This window comes from Mytilus edulis, chromosome 7 (genome assembly GCF_963676685.1).
Source record: "Mytilus edulis chromosome 7, xbMytEdul2.2, whole genome shotgun sequence".
Lineage (NCBI taxonomy): Eukaryota > Metazoa > Mollusca > Bivalvia > Mytilida > Mytilidae > Mytilus > Mytilus edulis.
Window position 1 is genome coordinate 81665153 of NC_092350.1, and position 12060 is coordinate 81677212.

The following is a 12060-nucleotide window of genomic DNA, read 5'->3' on the forward strand; positions in this document are numbered from 1 at the left end:
AGTAATTGCGCATTGAGTAAACATAATTCCAATATTGCATGAACAAATCCGTGAGAAAACGTATATATACATGTATGAATAAAGATGTGTTTTAAAAGACCTATTGGCATTATTTCACACTAGGACCTAAGATAACTAGAACTAAGCAATGGTTGATCCAGAAATTTTCATATGTGGGGACTCATTGACTGCCTTAGAGGGGTCACGTCCAGTCATGCTTCCGTGATTCCCTATATAATCTACCATTTGTTTCCCAAGATTTAGGAGGGGGGCTGGTACACACATATATATATAAATATACCTCTGCGGCGGAGCCAGCCATTTGAAAAGAAGGGGGTCTCAACCCAGGACAAAAGGGGGAGGGGGTGGTTCCAACCATATGTCCCCATTCAAATACATTGATCGTTCAAAAAAAGGGGTGGTTCCAACCCCCGAAACCCTCCCCCTGGATCCGCCACTGATACCTAGTATGCATATAATTAAGAACAGCTTTGAATATATGCATATAAAATAATGGTACGTTTAAAAACCGTTCAGGATCTCCTGGTTGCACACAGGACATTAAGTAACTTAGGACATGCATATATAATAGTAAGAGTTCAGGGTATACATTCGATAACTAACATATTTTATAATTTTGTAATTTTTGTTTTGATAAAATCAGAGACATATAATACATGTATTGAGACATATATAATACATGTATTGAGACATATATAATACATGTGTCTCTGAATAAATCATACCATCTTTAAAGAAGTTATTTCAGTTTGAATCGACTGTCTTTTGCATTAGAATTCCAAAACGTTAATGTTATTTACAAATGCCAAAACCTGCAAGAAAGAAACATTTATATTCGGTGATTTTTACACTAAACGTTTTCGTAATTTGTTTTAAAAATATTAAAAAGTACATGTACATCGTTTTTTCAAGATTTGTATAGTAACTGGTTTAATTAAGTCCCCTTGATGAAATTTAAATTGCGAGACGCTAATTAATAAACTATGATCTATCTATCGGCATGCGTCGTTATTTGGGATACGTCACGGATGACCGATGGTCATATTCAATACGATATACCAATCATCATTTGAATTTGGGCAATTGATCTTTAATAATTAGGACTAATTGGTGATGGCAGAGAATAAGTCGCTGGTGATGGTTAAAAACATATAGAAGTAAACTTTGCAAAAAAAAAGGTTTCCTCGGAAAAAATTATGAAAATATATGAATATGCTAAATAATTTTTTTTTCCGAAATAATAATTAAAGACGTTTAGAAATAACAAATTTTCACAGTTGGGAAATTTTCAATTCAAGTTATTTCATTTTGAAAACGTTGAAAAATATAGATCTTGGAGATCAACTTGTGAAACCCTGCATAATTAGGGTTTGTCTACTTTCGTCTTTTTATATTACCAAACATTCTATAATCAAGGATTTGTACAAGGCCTTGTTATAATGAATATTATCGCCAATATCACCATAATTAAATAAAGAACAGATACAATATTCGCCTAAAGAGTTTGCCATCTAACAATTCAAAATGAAATGTTGAGTCGAAACTGAGGTACCAAATCTATAAAAAGAATCACTATTTTAGTCGAAATTAAACTGTATATAATATTCTTTTTTTCAAAACTCCTGAAATAATTTAACATTAACTATAGAGAGCTTACATATGCAAATCTGTTTAAAAGTATGTGAGCGTAAATAAAATTTGTTTATTACCCCCCCCTTTTTTTCCTTCTATAAAATTTAATTGTAAACGATTTTCGTTCTTAATTTGTGTTTGCTCATTAACTGGGGTTCATGCTGTCAAAAAAAAAATGTCTCCTTGTGTAAAAGTTATTGATAAGAAAAAATTGAAGCTTCCAGAAGAATAACGGTACGTCTAAACACCGCTTGAAGGACCTCCTGATTGCACTCATGACATTCGAAGTGCACTCAGGACCCTTTATAGTCATCGCACACAGGATGGATGCATATATTCTTTATACGCTTCTTATTTTAGAGTTAAATTTGGTAGAATTTGTAATTCTTAGAAAATAATAAGGGCACGTGTCACTGATTACACAACTACTGAGCCATGAATTATCCAATCAACAAAATTAATTGGATTATCTTTATTGTTGTTTTATACACAGTGTGACCATGCGGGAAGTAATATTGTGGCGTCTAGAATGAATATCACGATGTTTTAAGATTTTCGTCTTTTATTAAAATTTCGTTCCATAAATTTTATTCTTAATTTTATTATCATGTCCTGGACCAGTAATTAATTCTTTTCACGAGTTTGAAAAGGGAAATAATTATAAATGTTCATACTTTAAAAGAATTTATATTAATTAAAGTTTTGTATATGGAATCCGTTCTAAACGGTAAAAGCCGTACTTTTCAAACAATCAAACTCATATACATGTAGTTAGATGTTATTTCTCATTTTTATCGAACTTGTCCAGGAATTTTATTTTTGAGTTATACGAATATTTTAAGAAATCCGTTTTTATTAAGTTTTTTTTCTCTAATTAAAGTCGTTTTGTCCAGTTTCACAAGCCTGAAACGAATTTCAATGCGAAAATAAATTCTGAAAATGAACTTGTCTCCGTTTTCGTCTCCGTTTTTTGATTGTAGTAGCGAGAAATTTAAAAAAAGAAGATGTGGTATGATTGCTAATGAGACAACTATCCACAAAAGACCAAAATGACACAAACATTAACAAAGAAAGACTATTTCGAAGACAGTTTATTGACACGAAATCCGTTCAAACCATGACTAAGTCTTCGTGCACAGATTTCCGTTAAGGTTAAACTGAATATTGTACATAATTGTCTTCTCTTGTATAATGGTTTGTTGAGAATAAAGATATACAAATGTAATAAAATTTGATATTCAGCCAACATTGTGTTTGTTTAAAAACTTGATTTAGAGAGAGAGATAGAGAAAAGAATCACACTGAAAAACAAAAATCGAACTTGTTACAGAAAAAAAAACGCAACTATAAAATAATTTTCTTTATTCGTGAACTGCAAAACACAACAAATTAATTTACCCGTCATCATGAAAAATAAACTGAAAAAGCACATCGAATGAGATATATGTTTTATTTTTTCTATATGCAAATTCATGTTAAAGGTAAAACTGAACTAAACAATACAATTCCTAAAAAACAATAAAGATAATCCAATCAATTTTGTTGATTGGATAATTCATGGCTCAGTAGTTGTGTAATCAGTGACACGTGCCCTCATTATTTTATAAGAATTAACACATCTATCTAAGTTCGATTCAGGCGCGGATCCAGAGGTGGGAGGGGGGTTCCGGGGGGGGGGGGGGGGTTGGAACCCCCCTTTTTTTGGCCGATCAATGCATTTGAATGGGGACATGTAGTTGACCCCCCCCTTTTTTTTGCCCTGGGTTAGGACCCCCCCCCCCCCCCTTTTTAAAATGGCTGGATCCACCTCTGCGATTTCAACTTCTACCAAAATTTAACTCTAAAATAAGAAGCGTATAACGAATATAAACATCCATCATGTGTGCAGATATGATTTCGGTAATGGGTCCTGAGTGCACTTTGTATGTCCTGAGTGCACTTTGTATGTCCTGAGTGCACTCAGGAGGTCCTGAGCGGTTGTTTAGACGTACCCGAAGAATAAATCATTTCCTGACTGACTGAAAATACATTTATCTGTAATTAAAGAAAATTCGCCTAAAACATTCTCTCATATATTTAAACAATTAATTGTAAAATAATTAATTCAACGTCGGACTTTCTGTCTGTTTACTAATACTTTTCTTGTTCAGTTTAGTTTATACCCATAATAGATGAACGGAAATAAGTACTTTTTTTAGGAAAATTTACAATTAGATGAACGGAATTAAGTACTTTTTAGGAAAATTTACAACTCAAATTTTCAAAAACAAAATTCTACACTTTTTACCTGGATGTTTTTCTCTGTCTCGAAGCCGCAACCTTTGACCCCGTATCAAACGTAGCGACCAACACCTCACATGACGTATTCTCGATGTTGAGGTATTGACAATATACAATCACATTTATCAATCACATTTATCAATATACAGCAAGTAAGTAATTTGATGTTGAATGCCAGTATATCAGAATTTGTTAATTGAACTTTACCTGTTTAAGGGGCACTAGCTGCCAAATTCATGTTCTTCATCGATTTTAATAAAATTCACATAACGTGTATATAGTGTTGAATTGTTTATTAAAATGTTGCGCACAATCTTGGCTGATATGCATAAAACCATTATATTTCATGACACTGCATGAAAAAGAAATTGACTTATCGCATAATACCAGAACCAGAGACATATATATTGTATCTAATATCTCTGCCAGAACTAAAAAATAAACTACAGTAAGTCCACATACACATAAGAGGGTATGGATGTGAATTAACAGAATAGAGAACAAAGGACAAAGAAAAAAAAGGAATAAAGAATAGAGAAAGAAAGAGAATAATGGAAAAAAGTGTAAGTTATTAAAAATATAACTAAAACAAGAATGTGTCCCCAGTACACGGATGCCCCACTCGCACTATCATTTTCTATGTTCAGTGGACCGTGAAATTGGGGTAAGAACTCTAATTTGACATTAAAATTAGAAAGATCATACCATAAGGAACATATATACTAAGTTTCAGGTTGATTGGACTTTAACTTCATCAAAAACTACCTCGACCAAAAACTTTAACCTGAAACAGGACGAACGAACGGACGAACGAACGGAGGCACAGACCAGAAAACATAATGCCCCTCTACTATCGTAGGTGGGGCATAAAAAGAAGACAGAAAAAAAGACACCCCTCCGAGACGAGCCTTACATGCACTGTTATTACTCAAGGTTAATTTTACGGCGGCTCATTTTATTTTGGCTTAGAAATAAACATAATTGACAAGTTTCCTTCCCCTGCATTCTCGATCCCACATGTAAATAGCACGGTGATTTCAAAAAGACATTGATACATCATTACAACACTTGCCGTCAGTATTTGAATATATTGATGAAGAAGGTATAGAAGATTAATGCACGCACACTATTATCCACCACTGGCCTAAATAGTTAGTCCGCAAACAACGAGGGTCATAAAAACCCAGCACTTTGAACACAGCCACCGGCATGGTGTGAATCTGAAGGCTTCCCACTATCCATTTCTACCCATAGAAAACTTTTGCCTTTCATTTATCAAAAATGAAATATGTTGATATTAATGGTATATAAGAATTATTGGGGAATTCAAACCATTCCTATTGTAAGTGATAAAACTAAATTTATATCAGGGTTAATGAAATGAGGAAAAAAAAGGGGGAATCAGGAGTTCAGGGCCCCCTGTTTGGGAAAAGAATTGGTTGATTATATATGGAATCACTGAGTCATGGCAGGAGCAGGCCCCTCTTAGGCAGTCGGTGGGCCCCACTTATGAAAAATTCTGGATCCACCACTGTGGTCATGGTGGTCTTCAGTTGTATTATCTTTTAAAAAAATAATTACACCTGTATAGTGTATATTCTTTAGTGTAAATCAAGGGAAAATACTGTGAACTATCTGTGCATTGGGGCTTATTAAAAGGTATTTCGGGGGGGAAGAAAGAAGGGAGGGTGAGTCCATGGGAGGTAATCCCCACCCCTTTCAATTTGAGAATATATATGCTATTATCTTGTAAACGGTCCAGATCCCCATCCCTAAACCATATATATTCTTGAATGGGACGATAAAACAAATCAAATGAAATTAAAAGGAGGTCTTTGGGGGTTACCCCACTCTGTTCAATTTGAGAATGTGCTATTATCTTGTGAACGATCCAGATCCCCACCCCTAAACCATATATATTCTTGTCGGGGACAATAAAATTAATAATGAAATAAAATAAAAGTGAAGTCCCACCCCCTCTAGTTTGAAAACTTGTAAACGGTCAAGATCCCCACCCCTAAACCATATTTATATATTCTTGTATAGAACAATAAAACAAATCAAAGGAAATATAGGGAGAGTCCATGGGGTTCACCCCCACCCCCACATGTTTGAGAAACTTTTAAATGGTTGAGATCCCCTGTCATCCAGTGGTTAGGTGAAAAAATTTCAGGATCCCTGATCCCCACCGTCAAACCATATATATTCTTGTATGAGACAATAAAACAAATCAAATGAATATAGGATCATCCCCTTTGTCTTGGGTTGGGAACCCCCCTTTTTAAAATGGCTGGATCCGCCCCGGCATACCATCTAGCTAGCTATAAAGGCTTTAAAAATATGAAATCAAACAAGGAAATTAACAGTGTAGGCAACTGTTTTGAATTTAAAAAAAAGTCTTTTACATATATATAACAATGTTAAATTTTTTGTGCATTTATTTTTGCTTATCGTATTTTCAATAATAGACAAAATTGCATGATTGAATATTGTAATTTAAGAAAAATCAGCATACATGATATAAAATGGGAAGTGGAAACTGGGAATTTGACAAAGAGACAACAACCCAATCAAAGAGCAGACAACGGCCGAAGGTCACCTATGGGTCTTCAATGCAGTGAGAAAAATTCGGCACTGGTCTTCAGCTCATAAATATGTATCAGAAATGAAAACGAGATACAGCTTTCAGTTGTATTAATAAAAACCTCACAATAAGTTCTGAATATCAGAATATACAGTATTGCAAGATTCTCTCAAAATGTACACATGGAGCTGAAAAACTGTCAGTGACTGTAAAATTAATCATGCTTACATTAAAGTCCATGGAGTCCATCTTAATATGCATACTCTCGTACAAAGGAATATAAGTATGCAATAGACATCAAGTTTTCAAAAATGAGAGTATCTATGCCATTAATTTACGACAAGATCTTAATCAAGTAATAATTTCGGTTTGTTTAAATATTTCGGAGGTTAGTATGACCTCCTCTTTGGTGATGATGTTTTCGTTTTAAAGTTGGGAAAATTGTTTGTACATGTACCAACAAAAATAAAAACACAAATTCAATCTAGAATTATGTTTTTATCATTTTTTTATGTTTAGGTTGTCAGCAAGATGAAAAGGACAAGTATGCAGTTCAAAATTCAAAATGTGGATAAGTTGAGGTTCTAGGTCTTACCTTTGCAGATTTTCATATTTTGCATGAATGAATTCAAAGGTTATATGATGGACAGCAGAGAAAGAAAAAAACAACTTTTCAATTATCCTGCTCCTGGATAAATGTAAAACATCTTGTTTTTCGGTAAGTTTTATGCTCTGTTTTGATAGTGTTAGTGCATTCATCTTTCCAGTCTTTCCTCTAAATTGTAAGTTTTTGGTGAGTGTTCACCATGAATTTCAGTAAGTAACTTGTGGATTTACATGTATATACTCAAAATTTAGTACTAATATTAATGGGATTTTAGCATGACATCCTGCCAAATGCTTGTTAATCATGTTTATGTTCCAGAACAAACAAGTATTTGGACTGTACGCATACAGTCTGCCCAATTTTAAGAAGTTGGTCAAGTTTATTACAAACAAATGTACAGTACAGATCAACATAACTGAAATCTTTAATAGATTAATACAAAAAGTTTAATTGCAGTTAAAATAAAAACACAGGTTTGGTTGAGCTGGTACCAGACAGTACAAGTATACTTAAATGGTCTGACTGTACACATATGGTGGGACTGTAAGTTCTGGACCATAAAAGTAAGATCCGAATACTGATATGGTCTGGAACATTTATACATGTCTTAAAATTAATATCAAACACATTGGTGTTTTTGAACTTGGTAATAAGTTATGTGATAGAACTATAATGTTTTGGGATATCAAAATCAAAAATATCCCATTTTTACTTTTAATAAAGAAGAAGATTATTGATGTATGTTTAAATGTATATTAAAATGAGACAGCAAGCCAACAACACAAAAAAAAAGGATAAAACATACATATTTTGTTTGTATCAATGTTATAATTCCAATATGTTCAAGGTATTTTTTCATTGAAATAAAACACAAATTGAAATCTGTCTGAACTTCAAAAGCTTAAAGAAATATTGTTTCTGTTGTCTGCATTTTGTATAATATATTGCAAATTCTTGTGAATAATGGAATGTTATTATAGTTGTCTAAAGTTTTAACTTTTAACATTGATCTTTATACTGTAAAATTCATAAATTATTGCGTGCATTTATTATTGCGATTCTGTCATTTTAGACTTAAATGCGATTTTGAATTTTACGATTTTGAAAAATCCTGTTTAATCCATATAAAATATTTCATAATACGAGTTTAAATTATTGCGTTTACAACTCCTTTGCATTTTTCGCAATAAAAAAAAACTTGCATTAATTCCGAATTTACAGTATATATATATATTATGTATATAACTTGGGAAAATACCCAAATTTTATAAAGAAGAATAAATTAATTGATTGTTATATGGTATTAGAATAGGAAGATGTGGTATATTGCTAATTTGACAACCCTCCATCAGAGACCAAAGGATGTAGGCCGTTAGCAACTGATGACACTGGACAACCTTTAACAATCAGTAAAATCCATACCGCATAGCTATTTTTATTGAAAATCATATTATTGCTACATGTATGAAAACAATTTTGTATAATCCATTACTTTAGATTTTATTGGTTCTTTTTCAGAAGGATTGATATTCACCACCTAAAATAAATGGAGAAAACATAGAAACAAGACCAGAATAAATTCAAAGAAAAAAGTTGGATCAGTTATTATTTTCATCACTCAGTCAATGATTTGAAGTTCTTTTAAATTCAAAAAAATATTGAAACCACAATAATGTCACAGTTCTGTGCTGAATGTCCAAAAAGTGGACTTTACCATCAAACAATGCTGGATGATAAGAAACTATTAATGTTTTGTGTTGAGGGATATTGTGAAAAAAATTAGATTTACTTAAATAGCTACTAGTATGTTAAGCCTAACAATAGAGTTTTTATTGATTTCAAATGGCAAATAATTGTGTTTCAAGAAAGTATTCTATAATTCATGAATAAACATATATTGATACTTACATTATCTGCTTTGTTGTTTAAAAGTTTAGTTTTGAACAGTTAAAGAACAATATGCTAAATTAACATTTCCAAAGAAAAAAAGATATTCAATTAAAAAGATTCATCTTATAATAATTTACTACCAAATAGAATACATTGTAACATACACATTACTGTTTATTTATATCTATATATTTACAATTAGAATCCCATAGGATTTTAATTTGTCCCATGGGATATTAAAAATCCCATGGGATAATAAAAATCCCATGGGATTTTTTTTGTCCCATGGGACAACAAATATCCCATGGGACTACAATAATCCCATGGGACAAAAAAAAATCCCATGGGATTTAACCAAAATCCCATGGGATAATGGTAAATCCCATGGGATTTTGCCCTGTCCCATGGGATATTGAAAATCCCATGTTTTTATAATTCAAATTGCAAAATAAATATGAAAGTAACTGTAGAAAACCAATGAAATTATTGAATCCCATGTAATTCTGCACATTTTGGTTATATACATGATATTGTAGCTCTTGTTTGAGGCGGCGGCGGATTTGCAAATGAGTGTTTTGCAAATTAAAAGTGTCCAGTGTTATTTAAATGACATATAGTTTACAAGTGGGAACAAATCTTATGTACAGGTAGCTAAACAAGGTGTATAGATGTGAACAAATGTAATGTGAAACCAGTGTACACTACACTAAACTAATTGTAAACATGTTTACTCTACACGGCGTTTGGTGTGAACACGGCCTTATTTTATCACACTAGACACTCGAATTATTGTTCGAAACTTTTAAATGTGTGTCGGTAAATTGCATGTTATAAGGGTGTAAAGGATGTAAAGACGGAAATGCGTTCTTACAAATTTAAATGATTTGCAATTATATATGTGTGTATTGTAGTATATTTAAATGTACACTTTTATAGCATAGTCATAAATTTAAACAAAAACTGTCACTTTTTCTATATTTCACGTTGTCAATGTCGAAATAATATATATTGTGTGTTCAATTACTTGAACAGCAAATAATTGTCTTTATTTGTAGATCTTCGTTCCGAAAGAAATTGCTGTCTTTGTGCTTTAATAAAAGAAACAATCCATGAAGGCTTTAATTTATATTTAGTGTAACATGGGTTTGCTTATTACAATATTCAGTATAATGGGTAAAGACGGGGTAAAATCACGATAAATTCAAGCCCCAAATAAACCATTTCTTAATCTGTCTGGCTTTACCTCAATAGGACAAAACAAATGACATAAAAATTGAAAACAATCCGCCTTCTGTATTCTTATCGTTTGCGTAGAAAATAAGATAATCATTTATTTGATTTAAGTTTATATATATATTTACGATGAGAGTATGATTTTTAAATATGTATGACAATATTACAATAATGTATGTCAATCTAATACAAAATTGCTAAACAATAATCTTACGTGCAATATCCAATTACGGAAATGTTCAACAGAAGATTTGTGGGAAACATTGATGTGTTATCTCCCTTTTTTTCTGTAAAAGTGATGTAGACGAAACGCGCGTCTGGCGTATAAAATTATAATCCTGGTATTTTTGATAACTATTGTTCAATCAAATTAAAGGTTTATATATCTATATCTAGAAAATTCGAATTTTAAAAAGCATGATTCATTTTTAGATTGAGATTGAATTACAATGGGTAACATTTGCAAGCTGATGTTATAAAGAAAAAATCAAATCATGTATGAAGTAAAATAATATTATCTTAAGGCGAAGTGTACGTAATTAAACTACACAATGGATTTTTTTTAAATTTCAGATACGAATTCTGCTTGTAAAATTACACCAGAAAATGAAATAAAAAAAGGGGGTAACCGTTTTCGTTTTTGAGATACGAGCCGTTGAAATTAACTACATGATACACCAAAACTACAAAGGATATATATTAGTACAGTGACAATTAAGGTAAATTAAAAAAATTAATGCACCGAAATACCTCACGGCTAATTTTGGTCTTATTTTGAAGATAAATATAATACCCTTCTATTTAGGCATGTCGTAGAATGACAAAGTGGTGCAGATTTTTGATAACTGCGATTAAAGGTAAAAAGGAGGGATTTAAAAAAATCGAAATTTTTGGACATTTTGGACAATTTCTCGGTAGTCGCTCATAATAACTGAGAAAAAATTTCAATGGAAGCAAGCTCTAGGGGTGCTGCATAAGTTCAGCTTCTAATATTTATGCCAGATTGACACAGATTAATGATGTTCACCCCCGCAGCCAACATGGAAGAAAATGATAAAGATTATCTTTATTTACAAAAACTATCGATAAAAAATATTTATATTTAATATTCAGGTTCCCAATAATATATTACAATATATAAAGATATTTTTGGGAAAGTTTTGTTAGGATAACATAAAAAATAAAAGAAAAGTTAGTACAGTAAAGATTACACCCGGTCCATGATTCAAGGAAAAAATGATCAAATTCATTATTCCTTTTTTTAAATAAAAAATAATGTTGAAATTATAAAAATTGTCTTGATGCATAAATGTCAGCATGAACACGACAGTATATGAAGTTTTATTGATGACAATAAGTCAACCAGTGCAAGAGTAATATCATTTTGAAAATGCATGACGATGTGCATCCCCCTTTTTATAAAACAAATTTACAGAAATTTTGATACAAATGAAGATATTTGTGTATATTTCAATAACATTTGACATTATTATGCACGTCCAATGATTTGAAGTGGTTACGAAAAACTAACACAAAAAGTACATGTTATACCTCTAAAATATTCGATAAAGTCTCCACGTCAAGGTCGGAGACCACTGGTAGGTTTTTTTTATTTATTTAATTTAAAAAAAAAAAAATTCAACTTTATTTTCTCAAAAATTTTCAACAGCGAAAAGGCTTCTAGCATCTAACACATGAAATATTGGGCATTGGGGTTCATACTAATCATCATCCTCGTCGTTGCAATCTTCTCAAACAGTCTGATGAGTAAGCTGGTTTCTACAATCATCACTGCCCTGACAACCACAAATGC

The 12060-nt window shown here is 31.9% G+C and overlaps 1 long non-coding RNA gene across 1 annotated transcript; it reads left to right on the top strand.

Annotated features, from left to right (window-relative positions):
* Positions 1-4883: 4883 nt before the first annotated feature.
* On the top strand, positions 4884-8986 carry LOC139482374 (uncharacterized). The gene is made up of 3 exons (XR_011654841.1): positions 4884-5006; positions 7037-7235; positions 8643-8986. It is a non-coding gene; the product is annotated as an uncharacterized lncRNA (long non-coding RNA).
* The last annotated feature ends 3074 nt before the right edge of the window (positions 8987-12060 follow it).